Source organism: Oreochromis aureus, linkage group 20 (genome assembly GCF_013358895.1).
Source record: "Oreochromis aureus strain Israel breed Guangdong linkage group 20, ZZ_aureus, whole genome shotgun sequence".
Taxonomy (NCBI): Eukaryota; Metazoa; Chordata; class Actinopteri; order Cichliformes; family Cichlidae; genus Oreochromis; species Oreochromis aureus.
Window position 1 is genome coordinate 33,595,389 of NC_052961.1, and position 19,845 is coordinate 33,615,233.

General features: G+C 38.2%; 1 protein-coding gene and 1 long non-coding RNA gene across 4 annotated transcripts in view; one reads left to right on the forward strand and one right to left on the reverse strand.

Annotated features, from left to right (window-relative positions):
• The window catches only part of plagl2 (pleiomorphic adenoma gene-like 2), a 52,649-nt gene extending 40,327 nt beyond the window's left edge, over positions 1-12,322 (reverse strand). For all 3 annotated transcript variants that reach the window (XM_031750119.2, XM_039604007.1, XM_039604008.1), the window contains exon 1: positions 11,838-12,322. The gene's annotated coding sequence lies outside the window, so the exon portion shown is untranslated. The remainder of the gene's footprint in view (positions 1-11,837) is intronic.
• A 564-nt stretch (positions 12,323-12,886) lies between these two features.
• On the forward strand, positions 12,887-19,555 carry LOC120435095. Its single transcript, XR_005609513.1, has 4 exons — positions 12,887-13,055; positions 15,729-15,812; positions 16,020-16,761; positions 19,498-19,555. It is a non-coding gene; the product is annotated as an uncharacterized LOC120435095 (long non-coding RNA).
• Positions 19,556-19,845: the final 290 nt, after the last annotated feature.

Below are 19,845 nucleotides of genomic sequence, written 5' to 3' on the forward strand. Positions count from 1 at the left end.
TGTAAGCACTTTATCTGTCACATCCAGGCCCACTGTAGATTCACTAGTGACCCAACATGCATGTCTCTGGACTATAAGATGCCACCAATCAATAAGTTACACATCAATGTTATATATCAATCAAGATCTTAATATGCATTGTTTACTGTGTGCTTGCAATGTGGCAGCACAATTAGAACTGGTGTTCTCCTTTAATAGTACTTCATTAATACAGTCTACTTTAAAAGTCTTAATCTACCAGTCTACAACTGTTAATTGTTCTTAATTACACATATGTCCCACTCTAAAGTGAAGCCTTGCTCATAACTTATTCATAGTAGTTTGACACTTAATAACATGCTCAGGTTCCTTAAAGCAGCCTTTTAGATCCATTGTAGTACACAGAGCCTGCAGTCACGAGACCCTATTTCTAATGAGCAACCTTAAAAAATATGGACATGTATCGAGACACAACAGGTTTTTATCCCATCTAGTAAAACACAAAGATTTTCAACCATACACCAAGATAGTTGTTATTTTAATAAGAGGAGTGATGTATTTTAACCATTTTACAAAGGTCAGAAAAGAGCTTCATGTGTTGCTCCTTTCAAGCGGTAAAGAGTTAATTAGTGTTACAACTGATTGAGCCGAACTTTATGAAGTATAAAAATTGTTTTTATACATAGCTAGGTTAGCTTAGCAGAGTAGCCTTTGGTCTCATGTGGTTTAAGTTCATATGGTTTAATCACATATTTTATTTTATTAAAAATTAATCCATGGTACCGATAGCAACACGTTAGATGCAGATTCTGTATTTTTTCCTCGCGTTTTTTTAAAAATAGAGAGCATTATCTTGCTAATCAGGTTTTCAGCTATTTTTAATATTATTCATATTAACATTAGTAACAGGACTACTATTATTAAAAATCATGAAACAAGTTTAATTTTAGGGTTTTACAAAGCATATATTTACTTAAGGTTTTCAAAAACTGAAGTAATAATGTACTCTACTCAACAAACGTTGAAGTAAATAAACGCAAATACAAGGGCATTTTATGGCATTATATTTATAGTATTTAATTATCACTGTCTTACTGAAACAGAGGTGGCCCAAAATGAGTTCCTGCCCCAGAGCAAAATGTTTATCTGGCCATGCTTAAACTTGATCTATTCAGATTATTTTGAGCAATATATTTTTTATTCTTGGACTCTACCAGAATAGCTTTGCTTGATTCACAGTTTAAAATAGTACCTATTTATCTTATACTGGGCCTTGGTGCTGTCATTCTGTTCATTCAACTCCATGAAAAGTGCTGTTTTATCTTATCTGTTGTATATAAAACTAATACTTATGATAGAGAAATAACAGTTTCAACCTCCCCCTTAAAAAAAAATTTTCTTTAATGGTGCAATGTAATGATGATTACATGATGTAATGATATACTTACTCACAGATACCTTAAAGATATTTCCCCTGCAGTATCTCTATATATTGATGTTACTGCGTCCTTTTATGTACAGCTTATAAACAAATACATGTATATTTCAGTGGCACCGCCACATACTTTTTAACTTTGTGTGCACTTTGCTTTATATGTCACAGCAGTTTTACGCCGTGGTGATGCACATTTTTGAATAAGAAATGCAAGTATTTTGTCTACCAATGAATTCACTAAAGAGAATCTGTTGGTTAAGTAGCAACTGTAAAATGAAAGCAACCACAACTACGTTATAAAGGCACAGATAAACACTGAGTACTTGCAAGCAGAAAGCAAGTCCTACATGAATCATGTTCCCAGTGTTTAAAATCAGAAGTGCATAGGTACGAGCTGATGATGTGCCTCTTTTTCTCCATGCTCAAAGTCATCACTCACTTCAGCTGGCACAAGCAGCAGAGAAACTTACTTCTACTGAGGGAGCTGAAGGTTTTGCTTGGCAATACTTAGCAAGCACTGGATTGTTGAGCAGGGTGGGGTGGCACAGGCATTATTAAAATCACTTCAGAGAAAGGAAGAAGCACTGTGTCATCAGACAGTGTGGCTACATTCTGCTTTTTCTATGCTGCCCGCTTTTTCCTGAGGATGACTCAGGAGCGGCGCACTCATGTATCAGTACTACTGTAGCTGAATGTGTGTGCGAAAGAGAAAGAGAAAGGGGAGGGCATGTGTGAGTCAGGAGTGTGTGTGTGTGTGACTGATTTCATTCGACATCAGGTCCATATTCCAGATATTACTGTGCCAGTAAAATACACACACGCATAATTCTGTTCTGAGTCACGTGTTGATCCCAAACAACTCTCTGACATACTTCACTGAGCGTGTGTGCACTAGATGGTCCGGTACTGGTGCATTCCTCGGCTACAGCGCACCACAGCAGCGCACCACAATACTTCCACTTTTGGCTCAGATTGAAAACTTTGCACGTGAACAGATGATATTAGGAATGCTGATGATCGCGAACACATCACGCTATTGGCACAGTCACGGAAAAAATATTGAAATTTAACAAAATCTGGATAGAATGGTAGTGAAGAGAAAAGAATAAAAACACTTCAAAGGTGCTACATTCCCTGTTGTTGGACAACATTCTGCTTTTTAGAAAACCTCCTGTTCCCGATTACAAAAATTAGAGAAAAGGTCTACAATTTTCACATGCAAAAATTAAAATTCCAAAAATTTAAATATTTAGAGTTAAAACTATTTATATTGTAAATTTTTATGATCTCAACATGCCATTTTAAACATGCTTTGAGGACTGACAAAGTCATTAATCAACTATTTGTAGCCCTAAAAATAATTAAATATGTTTGGCTGTAAAACTTTGTTCCATCAAACTTTTAATAATAATTCAATCACCAGACAACCAACCTGTAACAGATTGCAGAATTGTTTGTATTTTGTATTGACAGATTTGAAAATATAATATTATATTATATAATAATATAATTAAAAATCACTAGTTGTAGCTTCTCTTATGTAAATATTTCTTATGTGCCAGTGCACTGAATGAATCTGGGTTCTGTACTGCTGGTACGAACAAAAACGTTTTCTTTGTTGTTTTAAACAAGAACTGAAGATAATCCCCATCTGCAGCCTAAACCTCCAGCAAGAAACCTATATAAATGCCAACCAGACATCAGGCATTTCATTAAAAGGAAAAACACCTAAAATGCTCTTTTACAATGAAAAGTTTGCGTGAAGTGAATTAAAAGAGTTAATGCTCAAATAGACAAGTCATTAATAAAATATAAATAACTATTAAGAAAAAGAAACACACAAACTTGTGTTTTAAACAGTCCTAACATGTTACAGACTCAACTATTATTCACTTGCTTGAAAGAATAAATTTCAGTGATAATGAAAATAAAAATTATGATTTCAGTGAATTCATAGACACCAAAAGCATAAAACAAGTGTATTATTCTGTTTTGGGGTTTTTTTTCATGGCAGAAATGCACAACTGAGGTCATCCTTGAAACTGGCTGCAAGGATAATGTCAGCTAAAATCAACAGCAATTAGTTTTTTGTCTTGTTTTCTTTCTTTTTTTTTCTTTTTTAAAAAAGTGCTCCTCTAAAGGACAGTCAGTTTATGCAGATGCTTCTAAAATATTTTATCTTCTCTAACTTGGACCTGATTATTTTTTTTTACCTTCCTATGGTACCTCGTAAGGTTACAAAAAAATGCCAAAAGGTTTATAGTTACATTTATAGTCAAGTAATGATATTTTGTTTTTAACAAAAGAAAACAAAAACTCACCAAATAACAACTGTTGAAGTATATCTTAGCAAAACCTAAAACAGCTTGACAGGCCTTTGAAGCTCTATTTGTACTAAGAGTCGTATATATAAAAATATATTCAAATATATGTATATAAAAGTAAAGGCTTTTTTTTTTAAATTTTACAAAGCTCAAAGTGAATCTCACAGAATCATTTACATAAACTATAAATGTAGCATACCCAGTTAACTACAGTTTACAACAGCAAACCAAATTGTATGTCCTGACCGTATTTTTCAAAGGGAGATGGGATTATAATAATTTTCTAGTAATAGATTTTAATCCACCCTGGGTGTCATTTTTTCAGCAACTCCAATTGAAGTTACTGCTCACCTATTACAGAAACTTTCTTCAGTAATGTAAATCATGATTGGCACAAATTCCTGCTATTTTAAGAATGTACCAATACACTGGCTTTTAGTTTTCTGGTTTAGCGTATTTGCTTTCTTTTTTCATGTTATTTTTAAAACTAGTTTCAAATGTATGAAACTAGTAAGGCACTTGTGGATAAATCATAAGAATGTCAAAGACTCTTTTTGTTATACTTTGGCATAAATTTATGAGTTTGTAGCAGAGGTCTAATCCCACCCCTTCTCTGTTACATTTGGGGTAGTTTAAAAAGCCGTAATGTAATACAGGAACTTAGCAGTTCAGTGCAATACAAGAAAAATGCAATTTCCTTACTGTCATGCCTTTTAATGGCTCCGTAGCTGGTAAGAATGCTGATGTTTGCCTGTTATGTGGGAAGTAATGTTTTAAGTTTTTACTTTGGGTTTGTTTGTTTTATTGTTTTGGTTTTTTTAAGATAAGCAATACAAATAATAAAAGATTACCAGGAAAGTTGGGTTAATTTAGAAATGTACCAATACACTGGACGACCATTAGTATAAGCAGAAACTCACCTTCCAAAGTTCAGATCACCTGACTTGAATTCAACCAATGGCAATCACTAATGTTTATGCATTGTAGAAATTTAGCACTGGCTAACTCTTTTTGAAAAAAAAAAAAAAAATCCCTATCACAAAAGGGAAACTTTAAAAAGTACATTAAAAAACAATATTGCTGTCTGCATCAGCTATAATATATATCAATCTACCTTTCTATTTAACATTCACACACATTCAGACTCTGATGGATGCATCAGAGAGCAACTTGGGATCTTCCCCATGGATATACGGCATGTAGACCCTGCTCCACCTCCTAAACTACAGCCACCCCGTATCGAATTAATGTCGCAGCTCTCAGCCCTTGAGCTGTCATGCGGTTAAAAGCAATGTACACCCTGAATAGGTCGCCAGCAACGACAGCTATAATCTGTTAGGTATATCAATGGTCGTCTTTGTAAGAAATGAGAGTCCCAACTTTGTATACTACTGACTATGATCAAAAAAATGCAAAAACGTTTGTTAGTCCTGTCCTTTTAAAAACAAATCTCTCCATTCAGTATCTATCTTTAAATTTGTCTCACCATTTATTTGATAATATTACCTAACAGTCAAGAAGTTTGCTGACTCATTGAAACAGTAAAAGCCAAGTTATAGCACATGATTATCTGAGCAGACTGTTCTTTTACATTTCACATCCTCTCTCCTAATCTCTAATCTTTAGGTTCTCTTTACTTTTTTATGTTAGTAACACAAAAATGATTTTTTTTTTAAACAAAAAACAGCCCCTTTCTTGGTGTCAAGAGGTCAACATCATGTTTTCTAGGTAGGAATGTGTCCATGAACCCCCAGTGGTATATACACAGAAGCTTGTGCTAGTCTGTTTTGAGTTTACAGAAACCATGAATTGACCTTAACTAAAGGGGGTTTGGGCATAGTGAATGATCAGTTAAGATGGACCAACTGTTTCCAACAATATTTAACATAAGTCCATGACAAATGGGAAATCTCCATCTGTTGTTGTCATGTGGTGGCATAAATCAATAGTAGATGAACAGGGTGAGGTGTGAGCTGTATTGCCTGTAGTAAAATCGCATGACATTTTTTACATTTCATCCCACTTCTGCCACCTTGTCCTTTCACCTACCAAACTCCACCTGACCAGATGTGTACATTTTTCAGTCTTTTACTGCAAACTATTTCCTACTTGTGTTTATTTCCAACTGTTCCCCTCTTTTACTTGGTCTGCAGTGGATCATCCTTGGAACCAACAGACCTTCTATTATTCCCGAGTCGGTCAGTGCCTAAGGTTAAGTACAAGTCTATCAGTGCCTGAGAGACGACCCCCTAAACCAATGCTGTGTTTACTGGAGAGAGACGAGCCTATTAATAAATCTGTAGCAGACAGCCTGGCGGAAGTGGCCTGGGGCTGGATGAAGGGCAAAAGAGAGGGGGAAAAGGTGGACAAACTTTGAAAAAAAAAAAGCAAGAACGATAAAAAGCAAAAGAGAGAGGACGGAAAGAAATGAGGATGTATTGAATTGGAGAAAGGGGGAAGGACTAGAGGTGAATGAGGGAGAGGAAAGAGGGTGTGTATGTGTGTTTTGTGTGGTGTAAACCATGGGTGCTCGTTGATGGATGAATCTAGGTTCTGAAAAGCCACAGCTGCCCTGTTCTTCCTAGAAAAAGATCCACGAGGAAAAGTGGCAGTATGTGGTTCAAGCATCTCACATCCTCATACTATTTCTGACCAGCACACTGCAGCACCCATCAGAATGTGCACGGGTCCGAAAAACCTCTGCAAGAGTGAGTAAATGAGAGCATGTGTGCCTGTATTATTAACTTTGTGCCTATGCATAGTAAAAATGACAATGTGAGTGTTCTTTTGTTGTTGTTGGGTTTTTGGTTTTTTTTTTTTTACTTTAATTAGCCTTGTAAATATCTGTGCGTACGTGAGAGTTTATGTGCCTATGTAAGCTCCTCCACTCATTTGTATGCCTGTTTTCAATCAGTGTAATATACAGCAAAACATCGTTTTCTCTCTGTCATAGCTGCCAGCTAAATGTTGTAAATGTACATATTGTTGTATTTAGTAAAAATGGGGATAAAGATTGATGTTTTGGACATATTTATGCACCCAACAATCTTTGTCCCCAATGCCTCAACTTACTAGCTTACTTCTTAGCCTTTAATATCATGTGAACTAAAAACCATCTAAATTATATATGACTTCAACATGGGTTCTGTCCATACACATGGTGTTAAGAATATCTGGTCAATTAATTAATTAATTAATTAATAATCTTCCACACTAAAAAGTCATAAACTCAGCATACAGACTTAATAGTAAGGTCAGTCAACTTTAGCTAATATTACCCACCAGTTACTAGCCACATTTAGCTAAAGCAGCAGTTCCACTGGTATTGTTATTATAACGATAATGTTATGATTATGATGCACAAGAACAAAAAGTCACCAAAAAGTTTCAGTAATATTTTCCTTGTTCTATGTACTGAAACTTTGCTAATGTTACCTGACATTAGCTTTGGTAGACATTAGCAATGGTATTAGCTATGGTAGGCTAGCGATCACATTGCAATCTATACAGCAAAACCATTCCATCCAACAAACGTCTGATGTGTAATGCTATGTTTAATAGCCCACAAATTTAACATTTGAAAAAGGTAGGATATCCAAGTCTGTTTTTATCCTATTTTAATTGAGTATGTAATACTTGGACTTCAGACTACAAGGTAGACTTGATTATCAGGCTTCATGGGACAATAAAGCTTAACTTTTTGGATTCTACAAAGGCGCTTATATTAATTTAACAAAAAAATACTAATTTCATAATAATAGTAATAAAGAAGTTGCACGACCAATTTTCCTAAATAAAATAAATACAGTCTAATACTGGAAAAACTATGATTAAAACCAGTGAAAATCATCAAGACGTCAAATATAGCTTTTGATAATATTCGCTTGTTTTAATCAAAGAAAGCCCAGCAGCTAATGTGTGAAGCCTCACATACTGCAAATAAATTAAATGAAATATCTGTTTCCCTGCTAGTCCCATGCAGTGTTGAGTGTAATGTTTCTGTAATCACATTACATTTTTCAGTAACACAGTGACATGTTAGTTACAATTACATTGTGACATTGTTTTACAAAGATTCTTTAGCTGTTTGCACACCAGGCAGACAGAAAGAAAAAAGCATCAAGTTAACATGTTTTCTTTCTTCCTGTGCACTTGCCCTACTATTAGCTGATTTCTGTCTGTATGAAGAAAGGAGGAAAAATGCGGCGTGGGCTACAGCTTTTAGGAAGTGGAAATATGGACAACAGATAACAAAAACAGTGACGAGCAGTCAGGCTTGCACCATTGTAGCCTTCATTTCTACCTGTTCATGTTTCTGCAGCTGCATCACTATGAACTCTCTTTGGGCTCAATTTTAAAACTAAAAGATAGGGATTATAATTATAGCCTATGGTTTATATAGATAATTATGCGATAATGTGTTTAAAGTCATTTTACAGAGTAACACAAAAGTAATGTATCAAATAGGGTAACAAATTACCTTCTCCGGCAGGTAATTCGTTAAGAAGAAACGAATTGCATTACTTTTAGGAAAAGTATCAAATAATGTGTAAAGCATTACTTGTTTTCAGTAAAAACCTGAACACTGATCCCATGACACCAAATGTACTTACGTCCACACACTCTTGTATGGACGCTGCCCAGTGCTTACACATGCACACACTTAACAGCTCTAGCAATGCCCTGTATTCTGTTGCAGTGCTCAGGTTCCCAGTGCCACTCCTGAGAAAGTAACACATAGTACAGTTTTCCTACAGCCTGTCAGGAAGCCGCATCCATTCTACCATGAACCCAGTGTCCCTTGCTCCCTCACCCACCCCCTCCAACCCCATCCCATCCGTGCCTCTAGAAGGTGAAAAAGTACAAAGCGAGGGATCAGAGCTTTTCCGATTCTTCCCTGGTTATTAACTACCATTTGTCCCCTCAGAGGGCTGTCCCTCCCATTAACCCAACTGATGCTCCTTTCTCATGGTAATCAGCCTGCTGTTGCTGCTGCTGCCACCGCCGTCGCTGCTGTCGCTGCCGCCACCACCACTGCTGCCCGAAGAGGTGCAAGGAATTGTGAGGGGGATTTTCAGAGAAGAAGTCCTCCCTTGGACTCAAAAAAACAGCGATCTCTCATTCACACACACTAAAAAGGAGCGCAGACACACACTTGCACACACACATATCTTGCAAACAGGCAAGTGTGTGTGCTCTCGCAGGCACCCACGTTCGCTCAATCACAAAGGCAAACATGAAACGTGCTGCCTCTCGACCACAGGGGCATGGAAGTAATGTAAGGCAATGCATGGAAGTTAATGAGAAGAAGCTGGCTCAGTGGACTCAAGCAAAGACTGTGCTCAACTGAGCAGAGCAGATCTGAAAGCTCAGGCAGCAGAATAACATGAATCATTAGATGGTTATGTGTGAGGAAAAAATATATAGTAGGAGTACTGGAGTCTTGGAGTTTCTTGAGGGTTTTTTTGTGCTTTAGAGTGCAGATAATCATTCTGAAAACACACATACTGATGGGAATTAGCGTGAGCTTCTGTGAATTTGTGGGGGAAAATACTATTCTGTTCAAATACCATTATTTTCATATATCATCTGTCACTGCATGTAAAAAAAAATAAAACAGCCATCTTCTTCAATGCTCCACGTGTGAGAATTGAAATCTGGCTAAAGCTCCATGGGGCAGATCCATCGTCAGCCGAGCGGTTGTAGTGAGAGAGCAGCAAACATCAACACATGGGTCTCAACTTGCAGAGCGACCAGCAAAGGCATTGTCTCGTGACAACCTCACTTCCATTTCCTTATTATGTAGCTGGAGGCCTTGATGTTACATGCTTGGCTCAGACATGTAGGCGTGAAGTTGGAGGGAAAAACCTACCTAAAGTTCATTACATGCTGATCTGAATTTAGCCTTTTAAGCTACCTTTTATACCTGAAAAGTGAGTATGACTTTTCTGACTGGTAGTCCAGCTATATCACATTATTCATATGAACTATAACAAAATGTTTGACTTGATTTATAGCTGCATGCACTGAAATTGTGTTTGTGGATTTAGTAGCAAGCAAAATATGCATTTGACCTTGAACCATAAGGCAGAAGTTACCTTCAGTTCGAAAACTTTATTGATTCCAGTAAAATAAATTAATTGACATCTTACTAAGTGACTCATCGCATCATTTTCTACACAAATCAGCAGGATTACCTAATGTCAAGGCAAGATTTATTGATATCAGGAGCTGATATTTATCTTTAATTGCACATTAATTTTGTACTCACTAGATGCACAAATATTGTGCAATAAAAAGCTGAAAGACTAACACAGATTAGCTTTGTTTTCAAATAAGATTACTTTGTGTCCTAACAACAGAAACAAAATAAAAATACTGAAAAAATATCATCAGCTACCAATCGAATTGCTAATTTAAACATCAGCATCAGTCTAGAATTTCACAACCTGTGCATGTCTAATATATCGTGTATGTATTTTCTTAATAACTCACAAAATGACTAATGGCTTCTTAAAACTAATGTGACACGTCATGTGGTATTTCTCCTACATTAACTGAAAAATCAATCAATCATTTTTGAGCCTTTATGTTTGTGGAAGTAAGTTGATCTTTTGTTTTTGTTTTGTTTTTTTGCTTTTAGGTTACATTGATCATCAAAGTCTGGGATGATTTCTATGTTTAAAATAACAATCTAGCCAACAGCAGATGCTGACACAAATGTCCACAGTTCTGTTCTTGTTAACTGTCCTAAAGTACCTTCCTTTCCTCACAGTATCTTTGAACATTTCCACGCTGCTACAAATGATGGAAAACAACAACAATACGCAGCTATATCAACAGCTGATACTTATGTTGGCCGATGTACTTCCATATTGTCATTTTTAGTGTGCTCAAATGATGATGGATAACTTGGTAATGGAAAACTGTGTACGCGTATAGTGGAATCTCCCACCGTGGATGTGCACTTTCCTGTACAATCACAGGATGTCTGCTTATAGTTTACAGGTGATGTCACGAAAACACCTTAAATATCCCAAAGTTCAGCCAGAGTTCATGCTTTATGCAGAACAGGGGAAAAGTTTGCTAATCTTGAAATGTAATGTTGCTGGAATAACAATATGAAATGCAAATGAAAAACAGCACAATGCAACAATCTCCCAATAGGAGAGACAGCTTTCTGTTCAGTCCTCTGCAAAGTTGGTTACTTTTGGGTTACTTCCACCGTTGTTTGTACTCATTTCCTCCCTCCTGAGTGACAGTAAATACGCAAAAAGCGTGCAGCCAAATCAGAAACAAGTGCACAAACTGAACCCCCACACTGTGACCCCAACCACCACGGCTCTTTGGCAGAGTCTTGGTTGTTATTTACCCCCCTCTTTCAAGGAAAAGCGCACACTCTCCCAGCAAAACATCCGAACTGTGACATAAACCACAACCTAGTGGACGGCTCGATTCAGACAGCAACAATGGCTTCAGGGTTCAAGGAGGGCGACTGAATATCGGTCGCAAAACTTATTTAAAGAATCTGTGATGGGCATAAACATCCGTGCACGTTTCAGCAAATTTGTTTTTTCCCCTCTGGTCAACAAACACACGCAACAGGACGTTCTCTCGATCTCCCTCTCCCGTGCAGCGGCACTGCACACTTCATGAATGTTCGAAAATTGCTTAAAAATCACAAGATCGCCGAAAACTTGCAAAAGTACATCAAACGTCAACAGCGAGGGGCCGCTGCACGAAGTGCGCCGTGTGGAACAACTTTACAGATCGCGTTTGCAACATATTCATCGAGCAAAAACAAGAAAACGTTTTTAAAAAAAACTGAAGAAGAAGAAGACGAGGCAGAGGAGACGATCGCGTAATTGTGAATTAAATAGCCAGGCTTCTTACACGGTGCCACTAAAGAAAAAAAAAAAATAGCGCAAAGTCCGATCGTGCGACGGTAACAACACGTTCACAACAATTCAAGTGTCACTCAGAGACAACTGAGGGCTGATACGAGGCTCGGAAAGTTGTAGCAAAGGCACACATGCACACGGGAGGACGTGAAGCCACAATATGAGCGCTTAGAGGAAAAAAACCAGCAGTTTACCCACCAGAAAGTTTCCAGCATCGCATTAGTCAATTTCACAAGGACTCCCGGTAGCCTCCCATCCCGGACCGGACCAAAAACCCGCTGTGGGAGACCCCACGCCACCGCTCCACGCTCTTTTCTCCTCCCGATCTGTTGCTTGGGTATTTTTTCCGATTTTTCCCAATAATTTTTCTATATTCAGGGCCTGAGAGTGTGTCTGGCTCTCCTCAGGCTGCAGCGGAGTTATGGGGCGGTAAGCATTATGGGAGTGTGACGTCAGGCCACTTTCACAAACTTTTTTTTTCTAACCAGCGACAGCTTTACTGGTTTTTCAGCAGCTTGCAGCCAGTCCTCCCAGTTAGCAGTACTAGTTTCAGTTATAACACCTGCAGCTTATCTTCACTCTGCGCGTTCATTTTAAACAAGGAAACCTTTAAAACAATTAGAAAGATGCTTGAAAACAGAAGCTTCTAAAATGTCTAAAATGCAGACTGTGCCCAGACTTGAGTAGTTTAGAGAGAGAGGGGAGGACTTAGTTGTTAAGCTATGAATGCACTTGTTCGATGCTTTGCTTCTTTTTTTTTTTCTTGTCTTTTTTAAGAAACTCAACAATAATGAGGAAACCACTGCTAATTTAAAAAAATGTATTTTCTGTTTATTAAATGTAGCATTTGTTTATTTGAGCCTTTTTTGGAATAAGTACATCAATATTTAGCTACAATTGGAATCTACTTTTTAAGAACCATCAAGAACATAAGATTTCTCATAACACCACTTCATCATCATTTCTCGATTGTTATTTTTAATTGGGGGGGGGGGGGCATTAAACTTGAAAAACATTTTTACCCTTAAATGCGTTATACAAAAATGCAAAACCACTTTATTGAAATTAATGTGCTGGTATAATTAGGGTGCTTTTTAAAGGTATCAGAAAGTGAAAACATGGTGCCAGATAACGAGCAGGAGTTCCAGCCCACAAGCTGGAATGTGGATGATCACCCCGGGTCCCCACGTGCTGAAGGCTACCGGTGGTTGGTGATGGTGGTCCCGTTGCTCTCTCTCCCATCTTGTGTGTCCTTTGGGGAAGGGGGAGGGGAGAAGGGTGAAAGAATTACTTCCAGGGCACATCAACTCGTTTCCTCATCACCCTAACCGACTCTCACTTCCCAGCCCCTCCACAGGCTGCCAACGCTCCCACCGCCGAGCCCACAGGGTGAACGTGTTTGTGCACAGCGACAGAGTGAGTGAAATGAGAAGGGGGGTGTCTTCAATAATGCGGCATTTAAGTTCTTATGTTCTATTTTCATACAAAAAAAATAAAATACTGTTTTTAAAGATCGACACTCATATTTGTGTAATTTTTGAATTGCATAAATGATTCAAGGTATTCCGAAGCCTTTGCATCATGTTGAAGTGCAAGTTGCTTTTAATAAAAAGAAACACATGATTCAAAATGATGCATTTAGGTGCTGACTGGCCAGTGAACAATTAAAATAAAAAAAATACATCACCATGCAGAATGCACTTATCCAGTTATTCGGATTTTCATGGGCAATTAGTCTTAATTTGTATAATTTCCGACAGAACATGAAAGCATCAAAAGCCTTTTGGCTTGTTCAATAAAGGGGAGCGGGGCAGAAAGAGTTTGTTGTTCAGGGCTGCTGTGCTGCACAACTACAATAGACGTACCTACTGCAGCGGTGTGCTGGAAAGAGCTTGCGGAAATGATGATGACGATGATGATGATAGGCTTTTTGTTCCCCGAACCACTTTTTTTTCGTTTTTTAAAGAAGAAGCTGCTTATAATTAGTCTATATTGAAAGTTGTCGTCTCGGACCTAAATGTTACTCCACTGGATCGGACCGGATATCTGTACCTGACGTCGCAGACTCTTTAATGTAAAAAAGACAGGCAGACTTTAAACACGAATAGTGTTGAGCTGTTTTGTTTTCTGTTTGTTTGTTTTGTTTTTTGTTTTTTCAAAGTTTACTTTAAAAAGTCAGGTCGGTTTTTTGTATTCAAGCAGACTTTTATTTTGGGGGAAAACGGTTAAATATTTAACTGATAGACAAAGAAAGGCAGGTCTGTCAACACAAGATCTGTAGGAATTAAAATTTCTCACAAAAATAAATAGAACAAACGCATATTCAATAAAACCACATTTGTATAATTATTTTAAAGATTCATTTATTATTAAAACAATTAAGCAACTGATACTAATAAAATATTCAGACAAACATAGAAAACTCAGATTTAAAAATAAATAAATAAGGAAGTTATGAATAAAATAAAGAAGGAAATAATTTTTATACCCATTTTTTTCTATTCATTTTTATTCTTAAATTAAGCCTGGACTTTCCATGAATTAATCTCTGAATACCAAGTATAACAATTTGAAACTGTCCAAAAGCAATGACAAGAGATGGAAGTTTGTTTAATGAAGAATTCTCTTTAACCTGATGCTACAGTTGTAGGAATTATCTGTGGATATAATAATGGTTTTAATGTTTTGAATGTAAAAAACTTGGAAAATCTTCCATTTTTGGACCACTTAAACCCACAAAGGCCAAGGGCCGCTTGCAATGAAGTAGGGAAGTTTTGAGAATTTTTTATCTCCCCAAAACTACAAATACTACACTCGATGTAATATTCTCAGAATATTCAAGGATTTTCCAACCAGGCTGTTAATTAAAATTGCCTTAATCTGATAAATATTTGTGGGAATTAGGCACTTCAGCTGGAGTTCAAGCACCTGTGACTTAAAACTAATTAGTGCCATTTTAAGAGGGCCCTATTTTCTTTACTTTAACCACTTAAGGAGCAGGTTTCTTTTTAAAAAATGGATCTGCTTAAAAATGTAACTAAACATTAAATCAAACTGAATCTTTAAATATATAAAATTTAGGAAAAAATGTTAATTTTGGATTTAATTCCAGCAAAAAGAATTTTAAAAAAGTTGGTGAAAACCCAGGAAAACTTATGCTTAAAGATCACTTCAAGAACCTATAGGTTACTTAATAACCAGTAGGATATTCAAACAGGTTATTAACATGTGATTTGATAGAAAAAGAATGTTCTAAAGAAGTTGTGTCTTCTTTAGGTTGAAAATTAAAGGTAGCAAAGGTTCATTACAAAAAAAATCTCATAAGCAAATAGTTTAACAATTAAGGAACAATATCTTGATGTAAAACATGAACAGCTGGTAGACTTCACCATGTGTAGTGACATTAAAAGGCCCCAGAAAAACCATAATAAAGTAATGCACTTATATTTATTTAGTACATTTGCAGTCTTACTGAGCAAAACGCTTCAGAGGACATTTTAACTGAACACACATATAAGCATTTTCTCAGCTTCACATTCACGGCCAATTCCGAATCAGCAACGTCTCTAACGAGCATGTGTCAGACTAACGGGAGGAAACCTCATGTAGGCACAGGGAGCACGTGCACTCATAAGAGCACCAACAAGGGTTTGAATCAGGAACCATCTTGTTGTCAGGTGACAGCACTGACCAATGCACACCACTGTATTGAAACAAAAAGACAAACCAAAAACAAAAATGAGGCAACACACCATGCCACTGTTGTAACTTTTTCTGAAATGTGTTTCTGGCATCAAAATAAAAAGGGATATTTCTCATAAGCAGTCTGCGTCGTCTTTGCACATTTATTTTCATTATATACAAGATTAAAAGATTAACTGCATTCTGTCTTTGTGAATTTTTTGCAGACCGGGCTGTAGGACTTTCTTTGACATCAGCTGTATATTTTGCTACCATCAGTTGTACTTTCACAAAGATTACACATTACAGATTTTACCTGTGGTACGACTAATGTATGACTAAATTCAGCTGACCACACTGCCTTTGGTGGGATCTGATGTAACCGTTTGGGTTGTTTTTCCCCTGCAGCTTCTTCTGTGAGGATCCTATAAAGCAAACAGAAACTGGACAAGAATAGATGATAGAGAAACAGAAGGTCTGAAGATGGATGAGGTGAGGCAATTTCCCGGCATAAACAGCGAGATTTCTTTCATTATGCCTTTGTTTGTTTATTTGGATTACAGTGTGGTTGCTGCAACCGCAGTCAGGTTGATTGCAGCTGTTGCGTGGTGGGCTGTTATTTACATCTGTGGAGCAATTTTTACTAACCTATGAAATGCCACAACATGACATCCTCTGATTCCTCTGTCTTTTTCTCAGCCCTGTAGACCATGCAGGAAAAGCCCTCACATGCACAGCAGCAGCCACCACTCCCTTGCATGTTTCTGGCTACCACACACCTAATCAGTCCTGATTAGATGCACTGTGAGGGACGAGGAAGCCAGAAGGTTCCTTTGAGAAGTTCTGATGACAGGACAGAAGAAAGCAATGGGCTCCCTTAAATAAAGTCTTCATCAGGCTCTGGGAAGAAACATGTGGCTCTGTTTATGGCAGGGTATACCACTGTTCTGCTCTCCAACTGATCTTGCAGTGTCATCTTGATTTACCTCCTTCCTTTAGCACGCTTTACTTCACAGCTATTACTTTAACACCGTCAGCTTCATATAGACGCACGCTCAAGCTCCTCTGTAAGTACACATGCACCTCTAAACTTAACATATTGTGGCAAGCACTCGCACACCCATCTACACAAACCAAAGAGATCCAAAATCAGCATCAGCAATCACAATAGCAATTAGTAAGGGGGACAATTTGTTCACATCTGGAGTGGATTTGCTTGCCACCAGAATACCCAGCAATCTCTTCTTTCAGGGTCTGGCACAGTGGGAAATGACTATGTGTGTTTTTATGTGTTTTGTTTAAAACAGATGGGCGGTTTACATTAGTGGAGATGGGCGATAAACAGCTCAGGAGGGATGGCGGGGAACCACCAGGACATCATTGTCCCGTCCAGCTACACAGACATGGTAGAGCATGATTTTCTCACCCAGTCTTGTTTGAGGTGAGCATTTTTATTAATTATAATTGCATACTTTATTTAGGTAGTATGCTTTAATGAGCTTGGGTTTCGGGGTGTAGTTAAATTGAGCTTGTTTGATTTATATCAAAGAAGAAGTTAACTGGAAAAAGTTGCCTTTTTTTTACTGATGTTTTAGACTTAGTATGCTTCTCACAAGTATGCTTAAAAATCAATGAAATGAGAGCTCCAATGTTACAACATTGGTTTCCGACTGAAAGCTAGATAGAGACGATACATCTGTATGATGTAACCACTGAGCATCTGGTGTGTGATAATTTCTGGGCAGCGCAGAGCAAAAGTTCTCTGCAATGAGGTGGGGTGTCAAGTCACAGAGAGCAAACATCAGAGGTCTGCAGGAGGTTGATAAGGTAGATGGGTGGAGCTGCAGAGCTGTCCAGTTACACAGTCATCAGTTACATCATTAAGGCACTCTGCCCCAAAAAATATTTTTAAAAAGTGTTTTAGATTAATAGTTAATGAAACTACTCAGTCATGAAATGATTTATGTTTTTTGCTTATATGCAAAAACAGGACAGAAACAGAACACTTATAGAACAGAATACTGGCATAAGTATATCTGATAACGTGCTTGAGGGAGTGTTTGTAGGTGTGCACAGTTTTAGTAAGCCCAGAGGTAAGCATTTGTGAAAGAGAATGAAAAAATAAGAAAGACAAGATGAATAACTGTATAAATAAAACCAATAATAATTAAAGCTGCAAGCAGCGTTATGAGGGCCCTCGCACCCCGGCGTGTCGAGCCATGCCCAACACCTAAAACCAGCACGTCCGATATGATGTCACATTGATGGAATTCATGCATTTAACCACCAGCTAACATTTCATCTCATTCAATCATGATTATAGTCGTCCCACTAGGTGGCGCTCTAACCATTACTGACAAATGACATAACAATCATTTCCGAGCTCGAGTCTCATCATAACTGCAACCTCTGGGAGAGATTGGACATTGTGTTTTTGAGTGACAGCAGATTACTGCTTTTTGGCGAGTGATTGAAACTCCACGTGCCGCCACGACCACCCCGTTTCCCTGAACGTATAAAGCTTCGCAATTTAACATCACAAAGGCCTTTGGATTCCACACACTGGAGATCGCGGCAATCTGATGAAATCCCTTGGAGGAGTTCGTCAAAGAACGGTGCCTGAAAAGAGGTGAAACTGTCGCCAAAATTACACATTCATTTCAAAATAGCTGACTTCCAGTTGGATTTGGGATATTGCCAGAGGTGGGTAGTAACGAGCTACAATTACTCCGTTACATTTACTTGAGTAAGTTTTTGAAAAAAATGTACTTTTTAAGTACCTTTTTTGCACAATACTTTTTACTTTTACTTGAGTACATTTATGAAGAAGAAACGGTACTTTTACTCCGCTACATTTGCAAAATTTGACTCGTTACTTAAAAAAAATAATTAGTTTAACACATTAGATAACATGCCGTCAGTGGAGTTTCCGGTAACTTTTTTACCAATGAGACGTGGCCATACAGTCACATGACCAGTTTGAAACCGTGGCGGGCAGAGCGGCCCAAGCGTTTCAAAGTAGCGGACACACGGAAAGAAGAAATGTGATGGCAGAGTCTACGCTAGAGCTGAAGAGGACGAACATCTTTGGCCTCACATACAAAGAATGTTTCGCTTAAAAGCAGCACAAAAGAACAGCTATGTCTTCAGTGAGAGCCAAAACAAACCAGCGTGAAACAACTCAACTCGTTTAACCTGAGGAAACGGTAAGTTTTCTCTAAATATCTTTTTAGCTGTGGTTAGCTGGATGTCAGTCTTATGTTACAGCAGCTGTGTCGAGCTCGAGCTGCGAGTCATATTTTCGGCACTACGTTGTAGTGAGATAAGTTTGTGGGTGTTTTGTGCAGCTTCAGCTGTCTTTTTAACTGCTCGCTGGTTAGCTAGCGTGAGCTATAAGCTAACAGCTAGCCTGGTTAATGACGCTAGAGTTCCACGAACATGTAAACAGCTCGTCTCTACTGCTTTAACTGTTAAAACAGAAGGCAATACTGCGGCTGACAGGGTTTATTATGTGAAACAGTAGCTTGTTTAGTTTAAACAGTCTGCATTAAGCTGGGCAAACACTGCGATTTTTTTCAGTCACGTTATTCAGCTCTTGCTCAAACTGTACAATTAAATCGCAGAGGTTAGAAGTTCATAGGTCACGATGCAGGGTCTCACACTATACGGCCTGATGCTCTGATGCGACCTGAGTGCTCAAACTGTGCGTCCATAACATGAAGCTTATCATACAAAATCTGTCCCTCGCTCTCCCTCTCTGTCTTTCACTCACTCAGACACACATCAACTCTGCTAAATTACTAATGAAAAACATTGACCAGCCAGCTGTGATTGAGCAGCAATGTCCATTCAACTCTTGGTTGTTGTAGTCGTGGATTTCAAACTGGTTTGATTATCATGCGACAATACGATTGATGATTGGGAGCTGGTCGTGAGGTGTTAGCTGCTTTTTGTTACCCCATGTATACTACACGATGCACACACGATTAAGGCAAAACACGGCCGATCCCCAAAACTGTTGCGCAACTGAAAAATCGTCTCAAAATGGGCCAAAAATCGCACAGTGTATGGGCAGCTTTTGGAGGCTAGCTCCAAACAAACATCTGCAGCTTGGCAGTGTATACAGCACTATGATGACCAGACCTAATTCTTTTGAAAACCTTACGTCTTTCCACAGGTCTCCACTTCATCAGACATCACCTAGACACAGAGCTGGATGAGGCCAGGACAAACAGCAGCCTAACCGACGAAGATGATGGATCCATGGGGTCAGGAAAGCCAGAAGCAGAGGAACTGGAGAGGTACCTTTCATGTCCATTCACTGGAGGTGTGGATCTATTGCATGGCTTTCCTCAGATCAAGAAGCTGTCGATCAAAGTCAATACAGCTCTTCCTGCATCTGCAGCCTGTGAGAGACTTTATAGTCATGCAGGATTCCTGTTCACTGCCAAACGGTCACAGCTTCACAGCAAGAACCTTGAGAGCCAACTGCTGTCTGATTTGATGTTACAATTAAAAATGTTTG